General features: G+C 36.1%; 1 protein-coding gene across 7 annotated transcripts in view; it reads right to left on the bottom strand.

The window, feature by feature from the left end:
- The window catches only part of ed (echinoid), a 927271-nt gene that overhangs the window by 242506 nt on the left and 658225 nt on the right, over window positions 1-26540 (bottom strand). Inside the window, exon 1 of one of the 7 annotated variants that reach the window (XM_069847997.1) lies at window positions 15050-15167. The exons of the other annotated variants lie outside the window; for them this stretch is intronic. The gene's annotated coding sequence lies outside the window, so the exon portion shown is untranslated. Of the gene's footprint in view, window positions 1-15049; window positions 15168-26540 lie in introns of those variants that run through there. 7 annotated transcript variants of the gene reach the window in all.

The raw sequence follows: 26540 nt of genomic DNA, 5'->3' as shown, positions 1-26540 counted from the left end.
ATGTTTCAAGTTTACTTGAAATTAATTAACGGCTTGAATTCAAGTTTCAAGTTGAACCTCTTTCTACTTTTTACTTGACTTGAAACGACACTTGAAAAGTGTGAACGTTACTTGATAACTTGAATTCAAGGAGAAAACCGTGGGAATTGAAATTAACAGCTGTTTTAAGAGCGTTAAATGACAGCTGATTGTTTTTTTTTTTGTTCTACTGGGAACGTAAAAATAATAGAAAACAATAATAAATGAAATAATGACCAAATATTTGAGTTTCTGAAGTTGTATAAAACTCACGAAGGCCTGTGGATTATAGAAACTGCAAAGTTTCATGACATAAATGCAAAGGAACCTTCCAAGGAAGGAAGAGTTCATTGAAAAATTGAACAACAGAGATTTTAACGTGTACATAGATGAGATTATGAAAGACAATTAAAAAGCATTAAACTGTAGATAAAAGAAGTGAGGAAGATGGGAGGGATTAAGAAGAGTGTTGTTTGTAGGGATGACAATTTTCGGTCGAAACTGGCATGGTTCAGAGTGGCTGATAGATTTTTTGGGAACTGTAACACCTTCAAGATAATCATTTTCAATTATGGTAAATCAGACCTGCTTATATTTTATTACATTAACATTAACAATTATTAAATCTGCTTGAAGATTTCACTTATTCTATTTGTAATAGACAGTGGTCGTGTATCTCTCTTACTAATCTAATCCCTAACCCATACTGAACAACGCGTCTTCCATTTCTTCAATATATTTATCATTTCCCTGGCACGGAGGCTTGCTACTACAGAAATTCCTAATTGCACAACTTCCATCGACGCCATTTTATCCTACTTGAAAACAAAATAACTTGAATATGTCTGAACTACGACTTGAATTCAGGTTACTTCAAATCACGTGACTTGAATTCAAGTTACTTGAAAAGTGTGAACGAGGCTTAAGATACATGCCAAAAAAGAAACGAGTTGGCTCCTTCGGCAGAGCGACAGAAGATGGATGGATTGAAAGAGCTGAAGTTCTATACATGTGAAGAAGGAATTTTTGATCTCATCATAATGTGTCTGGTTACAGAGTCTTTCCCGGAAACAAAAGACGAACTGAGTAGTGCTGATTATGTCACTTTTTTCTAGTGTCGGTGTCAAAAAAGCATGGAAGCTCCACCTTCCTGCCTGCAATGTGCCTCAGTGACATGTACAGTCATAGAAAAAAGCTTTGTCGCATAGATACTTTATAGTCCCAGAGAGAAGGCAGTGCGCATGATCAGATATACAACGAAACAAAACTAGTTTTATTACATCAACTAGTCCTTCTCTTCAGGCCGCTCGTCGATCTTGCGCACTGCCTCCTTTCTGGGACTTCAAGAGTACCTGTGCGACAAAACGTTTTTCTAACATTGTACACGGACATCTTTTCTCATAAAATGTGGAAAAGGGAATGAAAATCATTTACTTATTTTTTAAATTTATAGTTGTTCTTTCAGCTATAATTTTCATTTGTGTATAATCTATATGAATAGCAATATATTCGTATATTATGTAGCCTATTTTTTATATACAGTATATTTATATTTAACGTACCAAGCTGAACAAGACATACCGGTACCGCAGAAAATTCAATGTTTTAACAATACCATTAGAGTCATTTATCAAGTTTTAACAACAAATAAAGTACAGAAACATACCAGACTGAAAGCATATAACGTGTTGGCAAGACCCACACTTAACATATGTACGGCTGTGAGGTTTGAACGATCCGAAATGAAGATATACAACGCCTAACAACAGCTGAAAAGAAATTTTTAAGAAGAACTGCCGGCTACAATCTCTCAGATCACAAAATAAATTACCTGATAACAAAGGAATTACACATAACCCCCATTCACCAACACAATTACAGACAGAATTGACTCCAGCATGTCAACTGGATGGACCGTTCCAGATTGCCTAGACACATCCTCAGATTAAAGGTGGGGAAAAAATAACGTAACGGTTATTTTGGAACAGTTCCAAGCAAGGAACTGTTCCAAAATGTAACGGCGCCTTGGAATACTACGTTCCAAAATACGCTAGTACTAAATACTTGCTGTTACAAAATACTCGTTTCATTTTGGAACTACATTATGACAACGCCTGTTCTACAAAACGAAACATGTGTGGCACTATTGAAAGCAGTAGTGCCAACTTTTAGAAAACACTGGGTGGGCTCAAACATTTGAGGTTTAAGCTAAATAAACGTCATAATCACAAGTATAATGATAACATGATAAATTATTGGATGGACTCGCATTCTACGAGCCCAAAATATAAGTTGGCGTCACTATTTGAAAGCAGAATTGGGAATCCTTTCGTCACACTGAAAGAAATGTTGGAATCTAAAGTAAAAGATAAATAGTAAAGATATGAAGAGCCTCTTTAAAAAAATGTAAACATTATCTTGAAACTAATGTTGCTGAGTACAGAATCCTATCAAACAATTATTATTAGCATAATGCCTGTATTAGAGTATAGTAACTACATTGTGAATTTTATCAAGGGAGATGAAAATATATAGGTTATGTTTTATTTACAAATATTTTACAATTTTAGTTTCATTACCAATTATTGAAATTAAACTAAATCCTGTTGAAACATGACCTATTGTCGAAGTTTTTTATTTACAAAAATACAACGGTAAATTTTCATATTTCATTACAATGAGATTATTACTCTTTATGACGGTATTAGGCCTAATATGAATTTTAGCACGGCCGAAATGATTATAGCTTTTATTTACTAATTTTTGGACAAATTGAACACTACTGTAAACCTGAGCTGAGCAGAAGAGAAAGAATAGATTAGGTTTTATTCACAATTGGAATTCACTTCGATTTCGTGACCAATAAAATTTACAAATAATTTAAAATTGCATTACATTTCTTGCTTCGAACAAACCTGATCTACGAATTCAATTTGGCATTAGGAAACATTTCTTTTCCACGAATTCACATCTCGACTCACTATGACATCATACTGCATAACTTGGCGTACAGGGAAGTATGAGATCATTTAGCGTCCTAAATATCACTGTTACATTACATACTAGTAGTACGTACATGTTCCAAAATACTACTGTTCAATCAGATACTTGTCAACCGTGCGGTTCCAAGATACCACTCTACACCTTGTAGTTACACACAAGTTACATATGGTACTGTTATTTCGGAACTGTTATTTGGAACCTAGTATTTTCAAGGAACTGGAACAGTTGGAACCGTTACGAGAAAACGTTTCCCATCTCTACATCAGATACATACCTCGGCCCTTAAAAAGATGGAAGGAGACCTAACAGGCCGCTAGGCCTACTACTTGAATGGCTGATGATGATGATGATGATTATTATTATTATTATTATTATTATTATTATTATTATTATTATTATTATTATTATTATTATTATTATTATTTGACAACATTGACCTCCGGTCATATACTGTAGCTATTATTTACTTTTATCAACATAGAATTTCGTACATACATAGGTATTATATTGTCTACTTACATTTCATACACATATATACACACCTATATTTTAAAATTTATTTTACATTTCATTTAGCTTGTTTAATTCGCTTTTCTCATACTTCACAAAAATAAAGATTTTATGATCTGTTCATTTGTAAATCTTGATATTTTCGTTAATACAATTTCATTACTAAAATATATCCACTCCTTTTTCATAAAACTGCGTTCATTCCAGTCTGTCTTGACACGTAGTCGCTTTTCCGGAATAATGTTGTAATTAAAAAAAAAAAAAGCGAAAATTGAGATTTTTCATGTGAATTGGTCCAAAAAAAAAAACAACTTTTATGTGCAATATTGCTGCATCTCCAAGTTAAACCAATTGTCGCTAGGTGGCAGATGCGTCGCTATTAATGAGAAGCAAATGAAGTTGTGGGAATATTAAAAGACGCTCTCCAGTACAAAACAGGTTTTTTGCGTTGCAACAGTACTCCGAAATATAGTACCATCTGTCATTTTCTATGTTACCCCTGAAACCTTTCAGTTTCTACACTCCTGACCTAATCCATACAAAACCAATTCTAGCATTCCTATCGCATATTGTTATGTATGATGGTTCTTAAATTTCCTGAAATTTTGTAGTGATTTTTTGTAAAAACGATATACACGAAATCTGTTAAAAACTTAATTTTATGCATGGAAAATGCAAATCTTTTCATGAAAGTCCCGTATTAAGTGAAATATATCTGTGAATTTTCGTGAAATTTATAGAAATCCACAAAATTATTTCATAATCACAGCATTTAAAAAACAGGTTTTATGAAAAAATTCGTACGAAAAATGACTCTTTCTTCCAAATAAAACGTGAAACTTAGCTTCGTTATAAAATATACAGAAACCTTTTTACGTATCTGATCGTTCAGCATTACATGCATGTGACATATGGCAACGATATACGCATAGTTTCAGAGACTACTTTCTGGGAGTAGAGCAAGCAAACAAGGATTATTTCTCTTTCCTGCAACTGCTTTCGTGAGATCAAGAAGACAGTGCTGTCACCCTCTCACAGTCGAATGAAATTAATGATGCAAACAATTTTCAAAAGGACTGTTTCAATAATAATTTAAACAATATTATTTTATATACATTTTTTTTATTGGCTTATTTTACGACCTGTATCAACATCTAGGTTATTTAGCGTCTGAATGATATGAAGGTGATAATGCCGGTGAAATGAGTCCGGGGTCCAACACCGAAAGTTACCCAGCATTTGCTCGTATTGGGTTGAGGGAAAACCCCGGAAAAAATCTCAACCAGATAACTTGCCCCGACCGGGATTCGAACCCGGGCCACCTGGTTTAGCGGCCAGACGCGCTGACCGTTACTCCACAGGTGTGGACTATATATATATATATATATATATATATATATAAAGTTTCTTTAGGGTGAGAAATTACTGTTTTTTATGAAACACCGAAATTAAACCATTTTAATCACCAAAATAAAAGTAAATAATCACAAATCACACCCGTATCTATTATTCATGTAAGTAAACATTTATTGTTTCTCTATAATCGCCTTTGACTAATAGGCTACTATTTCGCGTAAAACATTTTTTACACTTTCGTGATTTATAGTCTATTCAAAGAATGTTGTAAATAGAATAAACTAACATATATAATTCTACGTGTATAAAGGAGCATCTTCAGCGGACCTCTGGAAAAAAAAAAACTAAGGAATATATTAGTGAAGTGTTTTGTGTGGCGTGTATCATTGTATGGAGCAGAAACATGGACATTACGACGAAGTGAAAAGAAGCGACTAGAAGCATTCGAAATATGGATATGGAAAAGAATGAAGCGTGTGAAATGGACAGATAGAATAAAAAGTGAAGCTGTGTTGGAAAGAGTGGGTGAAGAAAGAATGATGCTGAAACTGGTCGGGAAGAGAAAAAGGAAATGGCTGGGTCATTGGCTGAGAAGAAACTGCCTACTGAAGGATGCCTGGAAGGAATGGTGAACGGAAGAATAGTTCGGGGCAGAAGAAGATATCAGATGGTAGATGACTTGAAGATAAGGCTAATTCACACGAGGATAGTTTACAGGAGTCAAGTGCTTGGAGCAAGTCGACTTTCCTTCAACTTTCCCCGTGTGATATGGTCGAGACAGTCAAGTTGTGACTTGGCGGTCAAGCAGAATTTGAGTTGACGACCCGTCAACTTTTGTGTCCACTTTCCCGTCACGTGACCAATTGACTCCACCACTTCCCGCGTGTGAATGCGAACTTGTAGCAACTTGCAAATCAAGATTTCAGGTATAACTCCCTGTAAAGTTGATTTGAATAATTTCGAGGGAAAAATTGTTCCGGAGCCGGGTATCGAACCCGGGACCTTTGGTTTAACGTACCAACGCTCTACCACTGAGCTACCCGGGAACTCTAACCGACACCGATCCAATTTTTCCCTCTATATCCACAGACCTCAAAGTGGGCTGACAACAGTCAAGCAACCAACTTCGAGTGCACACTAACTCCGTGTGACTTAAATTGTGGTTTTCTGTTAACGAACAGTGACGTGTATTATGCAAATCAAGCAACTTGGCAAGTAGAGCGGCCCTAAGTGGAATTCCAACGATATAATTAATAAAGTTTTTGGAAGTGTATGAGAAGTATGAACTTCTATGGAATATACGTGACAAAGAATACTCAATAAAACAAGCGGGAATTATTATTCCAGAAACTAGTCAGTGAACTCATGGAACAAGGTTTCGAAAACATAGACGTAGAAGTGGTTCGAAAAAAGTTAAAAACCCTTAAAATAGGACTCATTTTGAGATGTTTCCTGTATTCTGCAGGATCTTCTTCTGCTAATTCTTTCAACAAGGTATTAGATGCACCTTGCATAATTCTTCTACGAATCCATTTCTTAACCCATGTTCCCTTTTCCTTTTTTTTTCAAGAATATTTTGTAATTCATACAATAACAAGGCGCCAATTAGCTGCACACATGCTTGAATATGTGCTGGTGGCATCTTCAGTTTCACCAAACTAAAAACGCCAGTTCACTATTGACTTTTATTAACTATAACAGAATACAAGAATTCAAACACCACTGCGAATACAACATTCAGCGCGCGCTTTTTTTCAAGCATGGTTTCAAGTTTAATGTCTCCGTGTGATCACAAATATAGCATCAAGTTTAGAGGCTTCAAGCACTTGACTCCTGTAAACTATCCCCGTGTGACTCGGGTTATATATGGATCATATACGGAGACTAAGAGGAAGGCAGGAAATAGGAAAGATTGGAGTAAGCTGGGTTTGCAGTGAAAGACCTGCCCTTGGGCAGAACACGTAAGTAAGTAAGTAAGTAAGTATGTATGTATGTATGTATGTATGTATGTATGTATGTATGTATTTTTTTATATTAGTTGAACGGCATGTCCCATTACAATAAAGGTAATACTACATGCCTTGCTACCTGTATGTTTACAATATAACACATTATGTCTCGTTTCTGTCACTCTCTAGGCGTATATGTATGTATGTATGTATGTATGTATGTATGTATGTATGTATGTATGTATGTATGTATATGATTCTACGTAAATTATTAAACACAAATCTGATCGATGACGACCATCCACTATAAGAAATGAAAATCCGTCTCAACTATCGGTATTGTCTGACATTTTTCATGAAGAAGATGCTGAGGGGCAGATTTTCTCAGAGTATTTCCCGTGTCATTCTCTGAATAGTATCTGTAGTTGAAACGGATCGCTTAGTGAAACTCAACTCTTTCATAGGGAATATTATTTCACGTACAGCCAAATGGAATACTGGTGAGATGTGTAACCAGGGAGGAAGATGAGAGCATATCGTTAAACAAGGTAATAGAAACACAGGTGATTTGTCAGTTTCACGCACGCCCTATTTACTTCAGTGTTGAAGTCGGGGCCTCAGCAACCTGCTTGGATGGTGGTTAGGTGCGCTGCAGAGGACTATCGGAAATCGAACCTCTGGCGCCCAGACTGTTGTTAGGAGCAGAGTAATGACTGGATGAAAGGGTCAAATTGCAACTCATCACGAGATGACAGTCAGGCGGGTTGTTGCGGAAGCCAGGAACGAAGAGAGGAAGGAAGCAAGAACAGGAAGCATAATATTCATATTAATACACACACTAGGAGAAAATAGTAAAGTTCAATATAATTCTACACGTCGGCCTGGGTAGCGCTGACCTGTGCTCGAGGTTGCGGGTTCGATCCCGGCCCAGATCGATGGCATTTAAGTGTGCTTAACCTCGGCAGTTGCGAGCGTCGTTAAATAAACCATAATTTTATTACTAATTTTGCACTTCAAAAAAAAGTCACTGGCATGAGGAAAAATGCTGAAAAAATTGTGCAGGTTACAGTTAGGGCACTATATTATACTTACTACACCTTATATAATAATCGATAATCATGTATGGAGTATGGTATAGTATACTATACTCTTAGGACTCAGGAGGTTATGAAAGATACAAGGTGAGTAAAAAGTACGGAACACTGCTTGTAGCTTTCGTACTTTTAATTTCATGAAGAAACCTTATATGCAAATGGGCCTAAAATCCTGGCACGCACATTTATATTTTGTGAATTCTGTGTATGATGTTTTATCATGCAATTTGGATTCTCTGGAGCTCAGTAATGGCATTTGTAACGATTTACAGTATCGTCTAGACCAGTAGTTCTCAAACTTTTTGAAGAAGCGCCCACTTTTGATTGAGACTTTTGTTTAAGACTCCCCACCACCTTACAGGCACTTAACGTACTTACAAATGGCTTTTAAGGAACCACAGGTTCATTGCCGTCCTCACATAAGCCCGCCATCGGTCCCTATCCTGTCCAAGATTATTCCAGTCTCCATCATCATATCGATGGCTGAGAACCAGACTGTTCTGAGTCCAACTTTTTATAAGCAAGAAATCTGTGCTTCATTGTGTTCCAGTTCTTGTCTACATATATGAATCGAACAAAATTATAAATATTCCTCTCCGTAAGATTGCTATGAAGCTAGTCCAAATTCTTTCATGAACCTCTGAATGTCAGGAGCTTAAAATAGCTCTCCTGAAAAAAAAATATCAAAATGGATTGGAACAGTCTGGTTCTGGACCATCGATATCCCACCTCTCTCAAATCCATTTCAATATTATCCTCCCATCTACGTCTCGGCCTCCCCAAAGGTCTTTTTCCCCTCCGACCTCCCAACTAACACTCTATACGCATTTCTGCATTCGCCCATACGTGCTACATGCCCTGCTCATCTCAAACGTTTGGATTTAATGTTCCTAACTATGTCAGGTGAAGAATACAATGCATGCAATTCTGCGTTGCGTAACTTTCTCCATTCTCCTATAACTTCATCCCTCTTAGCCCCAAATATTTTCCTAAGAACCTTATTCTCAAACACCCTTAATCTCTGTTCCTCTCTCAAAGTGAGAGTCCAAGTTTCACAACCATACAGAACAAACGGTAATATAACCGTTTTATAAATTCTAACTTTCAGATTTTTTGACAGCAGACTAGATGACAAAAGCTTCTCAACCGAATAATAACAGGCATTACTCATATTTATTCTGTGTTTAATTTCCTCCCGAGTGTCATTTATATTTGTTACTGTTGCTACAAGATATCTGAATTGTTCCACCTCTTCGAAGGATAAATCTCCAATAATCCCATTTTAAAAATACAAATCCCCGTAAAATCGAAAACAACGATAATACTAGGCCTACTCAAAATAAGTGGACACCTCCCAAATAATGACCAAAATAGAAATAGGATGATGCAAAAATGACACGAAATATTACGTAAACATAATTTCTAGTGCTACAAATTGTTACTGCTGTCTGCCAGCTGATCCATGACACGGGCAGCGTAATTCCAACATTTCGCAAACGGGGTCGGGCGATTGACAAAATTGTTGACAGGGAAGAGGAGATTTTAAATTTGGTCGAGAAAAACTCGGACCGAGCCAGAGGAACATTAAATCCAGACGTTTGAGATGGGCAGGGCATATGACACGTATGGGCGAATCCAGAAATGTATATAGAGTGTTAGTTGGGAGGCAGGAGAGAAAAAGACCTTTGGAGAGGCCGAGACGTAGATGGGAGGATAATGTATGGATTTGAGGGAGATGGAATATGATGGTAGGGATTGAATTAATCTTGCTCAGGATAGGGACCGATGGCGGGCTTATGTGAGGGAGATGCCTCCGTGCGGAATCTTGGGCACTGCGATGTTGCCAGCGTGCATAAACTTTCGATGCAATTGTTTAATTAACTATACACTTAATGTCAAAAGGTATAATAGATTTTTTGTTTATTTTCATGTAATCTATCCCTCCTTTCAATGCGGAGGGTTATATCGTTTCCACACTGTATATTATTTATATTGATAATTCATAAATAAACAGCCATTGGTAACAGATAAATGAAGTAATCCACCGCCACACTTTGTGACTTGCATCAGCTACCTCTTCTTCTCCACTCCTCAAACGTAGACTTAAGCGTATTCCGAATCTCACCGGTCCGGTGGCATCAATGACGTCACGTTGCAGCGAAATAAGGAACAAAACTGCTGGAAGGATCGATGGCCGTCATGGCGACTGTACAAGTTGTCTGTGCTACGCTAGCAAAATTTTGCGAAATTTTCGTACTCCCATCTCGTTCAAAGAAAAGATAGCATAAACAATTTATTTCTTGAACCAGTAGTAATAACGGGTCCGTTGACATGTTCGCTCATAAGCCATTAACATATTGTTTTTACGTTGTGCTCATTACAAACAATACAGCAGAACTAAAGCAGAACACACCGCCATGACACAACAGTGCACGATGTTATTCATCTGCTAATTCCCGCCCTATACAAGAACCAATCAGATTCACTGATGGCGGCTGATGGAGACTGCCACCACCTCTGCAAGTTGATGGCACCGGTGCGACACCGGTGGAGCATCAATGACGTCATCGGTGGAATTCGGAACACCGTGATGCCATCGGATTGCTCAACGGTGAGATTCGGAATACGCTCTTAGTGTTGCGGGCTGCATTCAGCAGTGATTCGGCGTCACCTAATGCTTTGGACACGGCTGTCTTAAGCCTTCAAGCGACCCGCAACAATGTAGATATGTTTGGAGTATAGATCGGCGGCACTCGACCCTACTACACGGTTCAGTGAACATGCGAAAACAAGACAAAGCTTTGAGCTTGGAGATCATTGCTGTAATAAAAGAATTTGGTACCCAGCACTTCATTAGGAGAGAAGAGAATGTATTTTACTCGTATCAGAAAGAGGAAAAACATTTTCATTTGAAACACTTAAAATGTTTACAGTCGTTCATCGTAATGTGTAGAGACTCGTACAGCATCCACTAATAATTTGTTTTATTTTAAGTTTGTGCTGATATTTATGTTTTTTCATTTGTTAATTTCAACCTTTAATCAAACCTAAAGTATCTTAATGAGTTTATTTATTGTAAAAATCAAGGGTAGATCAATTCCTGGTAGGATGTAGCCATGACGACTAAAAATTATTATGTGGTGCCTGAATTTTTTTTTATTTAATACTCCACTTGAGCTACATTAGGCATTGTAGCCCGAAAGAGCAGAAGCTCGTGCTCGGGCGCAGTTCAGATCAGTTATACAAAATATATCACAAAATTAAGAGAGTTCATTGAGCACAATAACATTAATAAGTGGTAAAATACATACAGCATGTAATAATAGGGTCTATATACAAATAGAAAATACGAAAGTACATGAATATTAGAGTATCAATTTTAACTCAATTAGCTTAAACAATTAAATAATTAATCTGATTTGTTTCTTAAATCTATGTGTGTTAAGTGTACTTAGCTCACGGTAAGCTCTAATTAATGCATTATATATTTTGGGTCCAAAATTCATGCTGTGTTTTAATCCAGCAGTTGTGTGGCATTTGGGAGTATTTATAAAGAAACTGTAGTTTTGTCTCGTATGGTATTCATGAGGATCAAATTTAAATTTATTGTGATTTTTATGGAAGTAAATCAGCAATGTTTGTTTATAAATTTGTTCTAGATTTGATACACCAAATTCCTGAAAAATTAATTTTGTTGGGTAATCAAAAGGTTTATATAAACAAATTTTGATCATTCTTTTTTGGAGCAAATTTAAAGGATGGAGAGCCGAGAATTATTTATTAAGTTCAAATTTGTTTAAGACTACGATTTCTTTTCTCACTACGACTAATACATAATGTTAACAAATCTGGTTGTAGGGAAAAATCCGAATGTGCTTCTTAGATTAATATCGTTACATTTGTTGCTCATCTCCCGATAATGTCACTACATAGCTTCAGCGGAGAGCACAGAGCGCCTCTTCAGAGAGTGTGTTTGCATTGTATAGATATTTAATATTGCTTAATATATTTCAGTAAATATGTCATCATAACTCCAATGGTTTTCTCATTGCATGTGTGGGCAAAATGTGGTGGCTCCCGAAAATAAAAGGGATGGCTCCTGAAAATTTATAGTTTTGTCTAACAGTAGTAAAAAATTACCGTTTATTACAAATAAGCTGCCTTTAAATAAATACTTCGTTATTATTGTTATTAAATCTAAGTGGCATTTTGTACATTAGTACTATTCCTGTTGTATAACGACTTATAGACACAAGTACACAAATATATGTAAACACACAGTACCGGAGCGTGCGGGGAGAGACCGCAGTGTGAAGCTAGTATGATCGAGGTTATTCCCGAACATCCATTTTCCCGAATAGCATTTTTCCCGAATACAAAATTCCCGAATCCACATTCCCGACAGACATTTTCTCGATTTCTTTGATTTCTATTTTCCCGAAATTCCATTTTCCCAAATTCACATTCCCGACTTCTTTTATTTTCATTTTCCCGATAATACAGTAGTGTATATTACCACACAAATCTATATTAATAATAAATCTGTAGCCGAAATTTTTCTGGTAATTTTCGATTTTTCAAAAATAATTGGTCCTAACATATATAATTAACCGCCCTGAAACCTAAAATCGCTTTTTTGAAATTTTTGTTTGTATGTCTGTCTGTCTGTCTGTCTGTCTGTCTGTCTGTCTGTCTGGATGTTTGTTACCTTTTCACGCGATAATGGCTGAACCGATTTATATGAAAATTGGAATATAAATTAAGTTCGTTGTAACTTAGAATTTAGGCTATATGGCATTCAAAATATTTTATTTAAAAGGGGGGTTATAAGGGGGCTTGAATTAAATAAATCGAAATATCTCCCTTATTATTAATTTTCATGACAAATATTACATAACAAAAGTTTCTTTAAAAATAATTTCCGATAAGTTTTATTCTAGGACCGATACTTAATGAGATAAAAAAGTTTCAAAATTACAATAACGCCATCTAAGGCGGTGTAATGAAATAAAAAACGACTTCGTCTATAAAGGGCCTTGGACAACAACAATCGAAAGCTATGAAACATAGCCTACAGAAAATGTTTCTGTGTTTGTATGAAATAATGTCGGAAGCTAAATTAACCGATTTATATAATTAATTATTAATTCACCATTGGAAAGTGTAGTTTCTCTAGATGAACATAATGCTATAATGTTATTACAGTAACTTCTGAGTGAATCGAGGACAGGTAAGATTAAAATAGATTCTTATGCATAGAAAACTTGGTAGGCTATTCTGTACATTCGTTTCCTGTATTTCCTAAAATAATTTTTATGTCCGAATGAGTGGTCTCTGGATCAAAATGATCGCATTTTAATTTTTTTAATACAATTTAAATTAAGTAACATAATAAACGATGTATCCTTCTATCAAACACGAATGTTCTCTGGATCAAATGTCCTATTTTAATTATGTAATTACTTTATATTTATTTCTAACGGGTGCAGCGGAGCGCACGGGTACGGCTAGTGTATTTAATATAATTATGGTATAATTAATTACATTTCCTCTTTACTAAGTGAAGTAATGTCCAAGTGTCCTCAGATAATCGAGGTGTCTGTTATCGGCTGCATGATAATTCGTATTCCTGTTTGAAGTTGTAGCCACTGTCTCTGCAGCTGGCCCCTTCAGTACTTGTAGGTTATCGCCCGCGCAGAACATTCTTTGGAACGTACTTTAGCACAATCACAGTATATTTTTCCTCCAGCCGCACTCTTGCTCTTCAAATACACGTTCTCTTCCAGCAAAAGCTTCCTCACACTGAAGTTATTTTATTGTAGCTTCATCTGCCATGTTTCTTTCTTTCTTTATCTTAGTTTAACCTCTCCCTTTTACGTTCATTTATACGATCTACGCTACACGGGCTGTCATGTTTCTCATAACATAAATTTAATAAGTCTGCCTAAATGTAGTTTTTGTAATTTTTTTGTTTCCTGAAAACATGTAGTGATTGTCAGTTCATGTCTTTTACTGTAGTTTTTGTAATTTTTTTGTTTCCTGGCAACATGTAGTGATTGTCAGTTCATGTCTTTTACTGTAGTTTTTGTAATTTATTTTGTTTCCTGGCAACATGTAGTGATTGTCAGTTCATGTCTTTTACTGTAGTTTTTGTAACTTTTTTTTGTTTCCTGACAACATGTAGTGATTGTCAGTTCATGTCTTTTACTGTAGTTTTTGTAATTTTTTTTTGTTTCCTGGCAACATGTAGTTATTGTCAGTTCATGTCTTTTACTGTAGTTTTTGTAATTTTTTTGTTTCCTATCAACATGTAGTGATTATCAGTTAATATATTTTACTGTTCGGGAATTTCTCGCATAATATATTTTGGAAACTGAATAGTACAAGAAATTCGGGACCGTGGCTTCAGGAAAGTAGCATTCGGGAAAAGGTAGCTTCGGGAAAACGTCCATTCGAGAATGTGGATTCGGGAAAATGGGTGGGAACGAATCTAGATACACCTAACTTGTATTCAAAGTAACCAAACGCAGGACTCTACTCATAACTAACACAAGGCATCACTCATGAGACAACTAAGTTAGGAGATACAGGGGTAGAGACTAGTATTTATTTAATACTTAAATCCATTCTTACCTCACATAAGAATTATATAGGCTACTCTACAAAAAATACAAGAATAAAGACGTTTCACGCAATCCATGGGATTTCATAAATCCAGTCGCTATTGCTATTATTATTATTATTATTATTATTATTATTATTATTATTATTATTATTATTATTATTATTATTATTATACTCCTTTTGCATTCAACACCTTCGTTATACGTTCACATATTGTATATGAACTCAAATATTCCGTGTAAGGGAATTCAGAGTAACAAACAAAAGGAAAGTTGTTCTATACTGTAATATGGATTCTTTATACACTAATTCGTTCTTATCTGAAGACAGCACTTAGACTGTACAGTATTATAAACACACCGAAATATGTTAATATCCCTACTTCTCTGAGTTTATTCAAAGGATTAATTTTGCTTTATCATCTCTAGTCTCGTGTATTTTGACCCATATTTTCCCCCTGGGGGGAAATCGTTCAATTGAACTTTGTGTACTTACCAGGAATTACTTCGATACATAAACACAGTGAGTTCCATTCCGCCACACACAAAGAAAACAGACTGAGAGGCAATCTTGACCCGAGGGCCTTGTGATCAACAGATGTTTGTAGGTGACGTCATGTGTCAATCACGAGGCCGGCCGATTTATCGAAATACTGTAGGTAAGACGACAGAATGTCTCTGTCCTGGTTTAAAAGTCATAGGCTACTCTACATAACCACGAATCTTTCTCGCGTTGTCAAATGACCTTGTCTTGATGCTCTGACCTTCAAGGCAAGGGGGCCATAAACGCTTACGTGTAATTAAAGATAAAAGGCTTACGTATGGTATGTAAAATTATTACGATACGTTAACACGTTGCTCAACTCTGCCGTGAGGATTGAATCATTTGGTCCCTTCTACCTTCTGAATGTTTTCAGTCCGTCAAACCTTTTTTTTTTTCTCTCTCCGCATTTCGCTTTCTATTTGGAGTGTAGAGCTATAGACTCTATAGGCTTACTTCATTCCAGATAAGGAAAATCAACAGAGGGAAAAGTTTTTGTTGTATAGTAATATTTTCCTTCTTGAGGACTTGGACATGCAAATGACCCAAATTTGAAACACGTTTCAGATGACTTTTGTGAAATGTTTTACATACCGCCACGGATTAACAAGGTTATGTTGCAACTTGTAGACAAGTTTGGGAAACGCATAATTTCCCTTGGAACACATTTGCCTTATCCATTGCATTCACTTGAACTTACACTACCCGATGCCTACGTATGGGGTATGTTAAAGGAGTCCGTCTTTATGGAAAATTCGCCAACAACAATTTACCAACATGTTTGAGAAACTATGTGAACGTTATGAATGTTGTAGTACTGAGAAATCATTTTGGACATGTGTTTAATAAAAAAGCGTCAGTAAACATAGAATTTTGGTTTACAAAGATAAATGTTCCAGATTATTAAAGCGCTTTACTTAACTGAATTCCATAGATTTTAGTTACACACATCAAAATTGTCTAGGGAACACTTGAAATGTTATAGAAAATTGTTTTTATATCGGTACCCAAATAAATTATAAACACTAGGTACACATAAGTGAATTATTCATTTCTTTATCCACTAGAGACCATGGTAAGCAATGTTTTAGTTTATTGACATTATTACGTACCGTAGGTATTTCCCAAATGAATCATAAACACTGGATAGGCCTACACATAAGTGAATTATTCATTTATTTATTCACTAGAGACCATGGTAAGCAATGTCTTAGTTTATTGATATTATTACGTTGGTATTTCAGATGGTATAAACTCATTCACAATATCGCTCTTTTTCTCAACTCTACAACAACATTTCTGTATTAATAACTAATACCACCACCTCTTGTATTTGCTACTTTTTGGCATTGAAAAATGAGATGAAAGATTTCACATCTTGATCACTGTTCTGCCAGTGAAGTTGGAGACATGTGAACAGCTGATTTAGAGTCTCAATGTTTTCATTTGTCCTCTAGAACCTTCTTTTGAAGGTTACCCATAGATTCTCAGTCGGATTAAGATCTGGGCATTGGGCAGACCACTCTTTAATTTGAATATTTTGTATTTCCAACCATTCTGACGTTGTTCTGACAACATGAAATGTGGCACTGTCATGTATCAGATCGAATCCAGGACCGATTTCTTCAGCGATGAGAAAGACTATAGGCTTCAAAATTTCTTCGATGTAACGATTTGTCCCTGCTTCACCAAAATATTTGAACGGAGCCGTCATTTTTAGTCGACTGTGCGGGAAACAAATTGCAATAGCAAAGCATGTTTTATAGCACCGTAAAGAATTTGCAGTTTGGAATGTTAGCAAAGAAAGAAACAAATGCTAGAGTAGTGATAAAAACAAACAAATACTAGGGAAGCGATAAAATTAAACAAATAATAGGAAAGCGATAAAATTGTGCGATAAGCAGCCATGATTGGTTGAAAGACGTTCTTTCGTATCGTTTTATTGGTCAAAAGTAGTATGACGTAGTAAAAGTGTAACAGTCATTGAAAAATCATAGTGATACTTGCGTCGGACAAGGTCGCAGTTGGGGTTTTTCTCGGGGTTCTCCCGTTTTCCCCCATATTAGGTTTCTACATCATTCCGTCAGCATTTCTCCATTTCGTCATCATTCCATAGCATTCTCACATTACTGTACCAGAACGGTAAAATATTAACCATGCCAACTAAAACGTCATGATTTTATTAAGACGGCATAGGCCCTAACTTGTGTCATAATAGTATATCATGAAACAAATTTATACAAGTTTTATGGCATGAGTCAATTTTTAGGGAATGAGCGAAGAGAGTTTTCTAATTTTGACGAATGTAATTATTGTATAACATTATAAACGTCTTTCATACGTTATTTTTTGTACGACAGCATTATAAAACAATTAATAAAGAAATAACAGATTTATAATGATGGATAGTTTGATATCATGGTCTATGAAGAAAGAGGTTGTTATGACAACAATGATGTATTAAATAATATTATAGTATGGCAATTCGTTTCATAATGTTAACTTTGAGTTAGCATGGTAATATTTTACGACACTAGTTTACTAATGTCGCATATTATACACGATTTTGACTATAGCCAGTGCCAGCGTTTCTGGCACGTGTCCTTGAATAAAAAGTCAGTCAGTGAGCACTTGTTACCAGTGCAGCTGAGAACGGTGCCACCCAACACGTCACGTCAGCAATCTGCCCACTGCGTCAAAGGCAAGACACTTGCACTTCGCGTTTCTGGGGTGTGTCCTTGAGTACACTGTCCAGTCAGTGGCATCTGTTACCACTTCGGCTGGTACCACTTCCTAAGCATATGTGTCAGCAATTTGCCAATCACAGTTGTTAGCTTTCTCGCCCACATTTTGGGGAAAAGATAAGATACTCGCTCTCAACGTTCCCATTACTTATTTCACACGCCAGAAACGGTGGCACTGTCTGTAACAATAAAGACTGTTTATAATGCTGATGTGCAAAAAAGTTAATATTATGAAACTAATAGCAGTGCAATAATATTTAATATATCATTGTTGTCATAACAACACCTTTCTTCATAGACCATGATATCAAACAACTCATCATTAGAATTTGATATTATTTCTTTATTAATTGTTTTATAATGCCGTACAAAAAATAACGCATGGAACACATTTTTATAAAGTTATACAGTTAGTCAAAATGAGGAAACTCACTTCAATCATTTCCTAAACATTGACTCCTGCAATAGAGTATAACATTATAAACTTCTTTCATAATACTGTATACAACAACAATTTTAAAATATGCTAGTAATTTGGAATGAGATTCTAATTATATTACTTGCGAAGTAACCAAGAGTACTGCGGAAGCTATTGATGTTTACAACCGTTCGATCGAATGTTGTAAAACAATATCGTATAATGGAAATTGGTTTGCAGGTACAAACGATAGCAGTCGTTACAACAGTTTTCAGTAATTCTTTCATAAACAACCCAAGTGATTTTGAAATGATGTGGCTAGAAACATACATGTATTTTGAGATGTTTGCTATTTCTGCAGGAAAACAAAGTTTTTTTTTTTTTTTTTTTGTTTGCTAATAGCGGGTACTTGATTTTTCATCATTCATCCATATGAAGCCAGTTGTTGTATACCAATTTACCGATAGAGTCGTTGTCCATGGTGCGCCATAGTAGGCTGGTCTACGCTACACCAGATGAGATGGACATTTGCTGGGATGCCACGGAGGGACCAGAGCTCCCGGAGAAAATCCTTGTGTTACCTAGACCATGGGCTTGCCCAACACAAGTCATAAATCGGGGGTATGCCGGAAATCGAACCCGGGTCCACAGAATTATAAGTCCGGCGCTCTAGCCACTAGACCACCGTGAAGGCAGGAAAACAACATTTTTTTTTCAGGAAAAAATAAATGTTTTTATTTCCGTAGAGTCTAAGTTTACAGTAACTTAATTCTACGCAACAATTTGTGTACATATTTTTAGGTCGTACTATTTTTGTGAATAATACTCTATATAACGATTAATTTCCATGAAACAGTCAATGTTGAAAATACACAGCATACACCGTGTCTTTGTCACCTCATATTATTAACAAAATTTCGGAGCCGTTTTGAGTAAACTGCCATTTTGTGTTATTTTCAAAATAATAATAAAAAATATATTATCTTTTAATCGGCGAAAGATACCTACAGGGGAATAAAGAAGTGTATATAGTATTTGTGGACTTAGAAAAGACGTTTGGAAGTGGATTGGAACAAACTGATGGACATTCTGAAGAAAATAAGTGTGGATTGGAAAGACAGGAGGCTGTTCAGTAACCTATATATCAAAGTCAGGATAGGAGAAGAAATGTCTGAAGGAAGTGAAATAGGAAGAGAAGTGCGACAAAAATGTCCTTTGTCATCTACCCGGCTCAATATCTACTTGGAGGATTTGGTGAAGAACTGTTTTCAGAAGGGAGGGGTAAAAGGAGGAGGAAGAAGAATAAAGTGCATAAGATTTGTTGATGATACGGCGTTGTTAGCAGAAGAGGATATGATACTAAGGGATATGCTACTGGAGCTAAATGACAGCTGTAAGCAGTATGGGATGAAGTTAAATGCAAACAAACAAAGACCATGGTTGTCGCAAGAAAAATAAAGAAGGTAAACTTGCGAATTCTAAATGAGGCAGTGGAGCAAGTGAACAGCTTCAAATATTTGGGATGTATTTTAAGCAGTAACATGGACTGCTGCCAGGAAGTCAAAAGGAGGATAGCAATGGCAAAGGAAGCTTTTAATAGAAAAAGGAACATCTTCTGTGGACCTCTGGGAAAAGAACTAAGGAAGAGACTAGTGGAGTGCTTGTGTGGGGTGTGGCATTATATGGGGTAGGAACATGGACAGTACGACGAAGTGAAGAGAAACGACTAGAAGCATTTGAAATGTGAATATGGACAAGGACGGAGCGTGTGAAGTGGACAGACAGAATAAGAAATGAAGCTGTGTTGGAAAGAGCTGGTGAAGAAAGAATGATGCTGAAACTGTCAGAAAGAGGAAATGGAATTGGTTGGGTCACTGGTTGGGAAGAAACTCGCACTGAAGGATGCACTGGAAGGATTGGTTAACGGGAGAAGAGTTCGGGACAGAAGAAGATATCAAATGATATATGACATTAAGATATGTGGATTATATACGGAGACTAAGAGGAAGGCTGAAAATAGGAAAGATTGGAGAATGATGGGTTTGTAGTGAAAGACCTGCCCATAGGGAAAATACGTATATATTTATGTATGTATGTAAAAATATGGTTTATTTAACGACGCTCGCAACTGTAGAGCTGATATCAGCGTCACCAGTGTGCCGGAATTTTGTCCCGCAGGATCGAACCCGCAACCTCGAGCGCTATACCAACTACACTACCGAGGGCGACGTATGTATGTATCTATGTAGACTATGTACAGAAAATATTTATATTTCATGTGAATTATTTCCGAACGAATTGAGTCATATGAAGTAAGTAATGTATACGTAATGAAGGTGCCACGAGAAAATCTGCGTCCGACATTGATTTTCTCCACCAGAAATTCCACTTGTATTCCCCGGTATTTCAAACCAGGTCTCCGGCGTGGAAATCCGACCATTCCACTAAACGTGGAACTAGATGTAATTTAACTTAATTTCTTACATATATTATATTGCCGCGCTTCAGTACACAAGGGATTTCACGGAAGACCGACAAGAAAATTGAATTAAGACTTGTTCCCAGTCAAAGGCCGCGCCCCATATACAAAGAAACAACTCCTATGCAAGGGGGCACGCCCCACCATTAGGAAACCACCGTCAAGAATCGTCTTAGGACTGCAATGTGGAACCCAGGTGTAGGTCAGTCAGCTCACTGTTTCTCGACAAAGGAAAAAGTCGTCGATCCCGTGAACAGAGCGGCTAAGGAGCACGTTTTATACGATAAATTCAGTTTCCGCTGTCATTACTATTTTACATGTCCCATCGTCGCCATACTTTAATGTCTTCATTTCAGAAAATTCTCTACATTCTAAAAAGGACGTTAAATACTAAGACACAGAGTTAGGCCTACCATCTCTATTAAGCAAGTGTATAACATAAATATGAGGGGCAAAGACTAATTGGAATTTTCCGGTCTCTGATCGAGTTAAAAACCCTGACAGAACTTGCGGTGAATTTCGGTGAAGTCCAGAGGGCCTAATTAGTCAAATCCACTCTCCTCACCTCCCTGTGATCTTTTAAGACGAGAAAGACAGAGTAGTGTACGGAAAGCAACGGGAAGCTACCACATTTACCTTTCCCAAGAAAAACTGATGATAGACGACATTAAGATACATGGATCATATGCGGAGACTAAGAGGAAGACAGAAAATAGGAAATATTGGAGAAACCTGGGTTTGCAGTGAAAGACTTGCCATTGGGCAGAACACTATGAATGAATATATCTAGGGCTCTTAGGTTTTCCGATCTAACATTTCACTGATACATATACGTGAGGTCGTCATGGCTCCGGATCTCCACCTGAAGCAACGCAGGACATCACATCGACAAAATGCGAACATACTGTACATGCTCGATGGGATTCGAACACACTACCATGATTATCACGCAACTTAAAAGCTGGGTGTGTTAGTCACTGCATACACCACAATGGAATATCGTTTCTAAATACTGGAATGTATTGCTACTAATGACTCGATCGTCAAGTGTAAGTGTAGTTGTAACAAACCAACGGCTATCTTCTTATCGTCTCTGAACAGCATTTGTTTTTCGTGTCATTGAAGGGGTTTTAAATAAAGAATTATCCGGTCTTATTGAATTATATTCTTATTGTCCCTGAATAGCCTTTATGGATTAAAAGGGACGTTAAATAAACAATTACTAATAAAGTTATCGTCTTTATTCCCTCTGAAGAGCCTATATGTAACTCAAAAGGGATTTTAAGGAATTACAGTACTATTAAAATTATTATCTTTATCCTTTCTGAGGAGACTACGTAAATCAAAGAGAGTGTTAAAGCATTACTAATAAAATTATCATCCTTATCCACTCTGGGGAACCTATGTAGCTCGAAAGGGATGTTAAAGAATTACTAATAAGATTATCGTTTTTATCCTCTTTGAGGAGCTTAGATATCTCAAAGGGGATGTTTAATAATTACTAATAAAATTATCATCATTATCCTCTCTGAGAAGCCTACGTAGCTCAAGGAGGATGTTTAAGAATTACTAACAAAATAATCATCTTTATCCCCTCTGAGGAGACTACGTAGCTAAAAAGGGGTGGTAAAGAATTACTAGCAAAATTATCATATTTATTCTCCATGAAGAGGCTACATAACTCGAATGTTAAAGAATTACTATTACAAATTATCATCTTCATCCTCTTTGAGGAGCCTACGTATCTCAAAGAATTACTAACAAAATTATCATCTTTGTCCTCCCTGAAGAGCTACGTAGCTCGAAAGAGATTTTAAACAATTACTAATAAAATTATCATCTTTATTCACTTTGAGAAATCTACGTAGCTCAAGGGGGATGTTAAAGAATTACTAACAAAATTATCATCTTTATCCTCCCAGAAGAGCTACGTAGCTCGAGAGAGATTTTAAACAATTACTAATAAAATTATCATCTTTATCACTTTGAGAAATCTACGTAGCTCAAGGGGGATGTTAAAGAATTACTAACAAAATTATCATCTTTATCCTCCCTGAAGAGCTACGTAGCTCGAAAGGGGTGTTAAAGAATTAGGCGAACCAATAAAATTATCATCTTTATTCTCTTTGAGGAACCTACATAGCTCAAGGGTATTTAGCCTCTATGAGGAGTCGATGTAGTTCAAGGGGAATGTTAAAGAATTACTATCTTTATCTTCTCTAAGGAGCCTAAATAATCATCTTCATCCTCTCTGAGGAGCCTACGTAGTTCAAGGGGAATGTTAAAGAATTACTATCTTTATCTTCTCTAAGGAGCCTAAACAATCATCTTTATCCTCTCTGAGGAGCCTATGTAGTTCAATTGGAATGTTAAAGAATTACTATCTTTATCTTCTCTAAGGAGCCTAAACAATCATCTTTATCCTCTCTGAGGAGCCTACGTAGTTCAAGGGGAATGTTAAAGAATTACTATCTTTATCTTCTCTAAGGAGCCTAAACAATCATCTTTATCCTCTCTGAGGAGCCTACGTAGTTCAAGGGGAATGTTAAAGAATTACTATCTTTATCTTCTCTAAGGAGCCTAAACAATCATCTTTATCCTCTCTGAGGAGCCTACGTAGTTCAAGGGGAATGTTAAAAAATTACTATCTTTATCTTCTCTAAGGAGCCTAAATAATCATCTTTATCCTCTCTGAGGAGCCTACGTAGTTCAAGGGGAATGTTAAAGAATTACTATCTTTATCTTCTCTAAGGAGCCTAAATAATCATCTTTATCCTCTCTGAGGAGCCTACGTAGTTCAAGGGGAATGTTAAAGAATTACTATCTTTATCTTCTCTAAGGAGCCTAAACAATCATCTTTATCCTCTCTGAGGAGCCTACGTACTGTAGTTCAAGGAGAATGTTAAAGAATTACTATCTTTATCTTCTCTAAGGAGCCTAAAAAATCATCTTTATCCACTCTGAGGAGCCTATGTAGTTCAATTGGAATGTTAAAGAATTACTATCTTTATCTTCTCTAAGGAGCCTAAACAATCATCTTTATCCTCTCTGAGGAGCCTACGTAGTTCAAGGGGAATGTTAAAGAATTACTATCTTTATCTTCTCTAAGGAGCCTAAACATTCATCTTTATCCTCTCTGAGGAGCCTATGTAGTTCAATTGGAATGTTAAAGAATTACTATCTTTATCTTCTCTAAGGAGCCTAAACAATCATCTTTATCCTCTCTGAGGAGCCTACGTAGTTCAAGGGGAATGTTAAAGAATTACTATCTTTATCTTCTCTAAGGAGCCTAAACAATCATCTTTATCCTCTCTGAGGAGCCTATGTAGTTCAATTGGAATGTTAAAGAATTACTATCTTTATCTTCTCTAAGGAGCCTAAACAATCATCTTTATCCTCTCTGAGGAGCCTACGTAGTTCAAGGGGAATGTTAAAGAATTACTATCTTTATCTTCTCTAAGGAGCCTAAACAATCATCTTTATCCTCTCTGAGGAGCCTACGTAGTTCAATTGGAATGTTAAAGAATTACTATCTTTATCTTCTCTAAGGAGCCTAAACAATCATCTTTATCCTCTCTGAGGAGCCTACGTAGTTCAAGGGGAATGTTAAAGAATTACTATCTTTATCTTCTCTAAGGAGCCTAAATAATCATCTTTATCCTCTCTGAGGAGCCTACGTAGTTCAAGGGGAATGTTAAAGAATTACTATCTTTATCTTCTCTAAGGAGCCTAAACAATCATCTTTATCCTCTCTGAGGAGCCTACGTACTGTAGTTCAAGGAGAATGTTAAAGAATTACTATCTTTATCTTCTCTAAGGAGCCTAAAAAATCATCTTTATCCACTCTGAGGAGCCTATGTAGTTCAATTGGAATGTTAAAGAATTACTATCTTTATCTTCTCTAAGGAGCCTAAACAATCATCTTTATCCTCTCTGAGGAGCCTACGTAGTTCAAGGGGAATGTTAAAGAATTACTATCTTTATCTTCTCTAAGGAGCCTAAACATTCATCTTTATCCTCTCTGAGGAGCCTATGTAGTTCAATTGGAATGTTAAAGAATTACTATCTTTATCTTCTCTAAGGAGCCTAAACAATCATCTTTATCCTCTCTGAGGAGCCTACGTAGTTCAAGGGGAATGTTAAAGAATTACTATCTTTATCTTCTCTAAGGAGCCTAAACAATCATCTTTATCCTCTCTGAGGAGCCTATGTAGTTCAATTGGAATGTTAAAGAATTACTATCTTTATCTTCTCTAAGGAGCCTAAACAATCATCTTTATCCTCTCTGAGGAGCCTACGTAGTTCAAGGGGAATGTTAAAGAATTACTATCTTTATCTTCTCTAAGGAGCCTAAACAATCATCTTTATCCTCTCTGAGGAGCCTACGTAGTTCAATTGGAATGTTAAAGAATTACTATCTTTATCTTCTCTAAGGAGCCTAAACAATCATCTTTATCCTCTCTGAGGAGCCTACGTAGTTCAAGGGGAATGTTAAAGAATTACTATCTTTATCTTCTCTAAGGAGCCTAAACAATCATCTTTATCCTCTCTGAGGAGCCTATGTAGTTCAATTGGAATGTTAAAGAATTACTATCTTTATCTTCTCTAAGGAGCCTAAACAATCATCTTTATCCTCTCTGAGGAGCCTATGTAGTTCAATTGGAATGTTAAAGAATTACTATCTTTATCTTCTCTAAGGAGCCTAAATAATAATCTTTATCCTCTCTGAGGAGCCTACGTAGTTCAAGGGGAATGTTAAAGAATTACTATCTTTATCTTCTCTAAGGAGCCTTAACAATCATCTTTATCCTCTCTGAGGAGCCTTCGTAGTTCAATTGGAATGTTAAAGAATTACTATCTTTATCTTCTCTAAGGAGCCTTAACAATCATCTTTATCCTCACTGAGGAGCTTATGTAGTTCAATTGGAATGTTAAAGAATTACTATCTTTATCTTCTCTAAGGAGCCTAAATAATCATCTTTATCCTCTCTGAGGAGTCTACAGAGTTCAAGGGGAATGTTAAAGAATTACTATCTTTATCTTCTCTAAGGAGCCTAAATAATCATCTTTATCCTCTCTGAGGGGTCTACATAGTTCAAGGGAAATTTTAAAGAATTACTATCTTTATCTTCTCTAAGGAGCCTTAACAATCATCTTTATCCTCTCTGAGGAGCCTACGTAGTTCAAGGGAAATGTTAGAGAATTACTATCTTTATCTTCTCTAAGGAGCCTAAATAATCTTCTTTATCCTCTCTGAGGAGCCTATGTAATTCAAATGGATGTTAAAGAATTACTATTAAAATGGTCGTTCTTATCCTCTGTTGTAGTTCAAATCTGATGTTAAAGTGCTTCTTTTAAAATAGTCACCTTATAATCTCTGAAGAGCTTAAGTACTTCAAAAGGAATGTTAAAGAATGACTATTAAAATTATTATTTTTATCCTCTCTGAGAAATCTATATACTGTAGCTCAAAGGAGATGTCTATAAATATTATCGACTTATGAGCCATGAATATTCTCTGTAATAGAGAAGAAATGTTGAAAATAATTACTATTATAATTATGATCATATTGGCCATGAATAATCTTTGTACTGGAAAAAAGTTGTTGAAAATAATTCTATTAAAAGATATTGTCATCTTATGGCCCATGAATGGTCCCCTTGAAGGAAAATGGATACTAAGAATAGAATTAACATTAAAATTGAATGGTTGACCAGAACAAGTTTGTGACCAACAAAATGTTTGTGTCTTAGAAAATCAAGATCAATGGTTCAGGAAGTACTTTTAAAGTCATATAACTTACA

This window comes from Periplaneta americana, chromosome 15, assembly GCF_040183065.1.
Source record: "Periplaneta americana isolate PAMFEO1 chromosome 15, P.americana_PAMFEO1_priV1, whole genome shotgun sequence".
NCBI classification, from domain to species: Eukaryota; Metazoa; Arthropoda; class Insecta; order Blattodea; family Blattidae; genus Periplaneta; species Periplaneta americana.
Note: the sequence above shows the minus strand (reverse complement) of the source record. Positions and strands in the feature narration are given on the sequence as shown.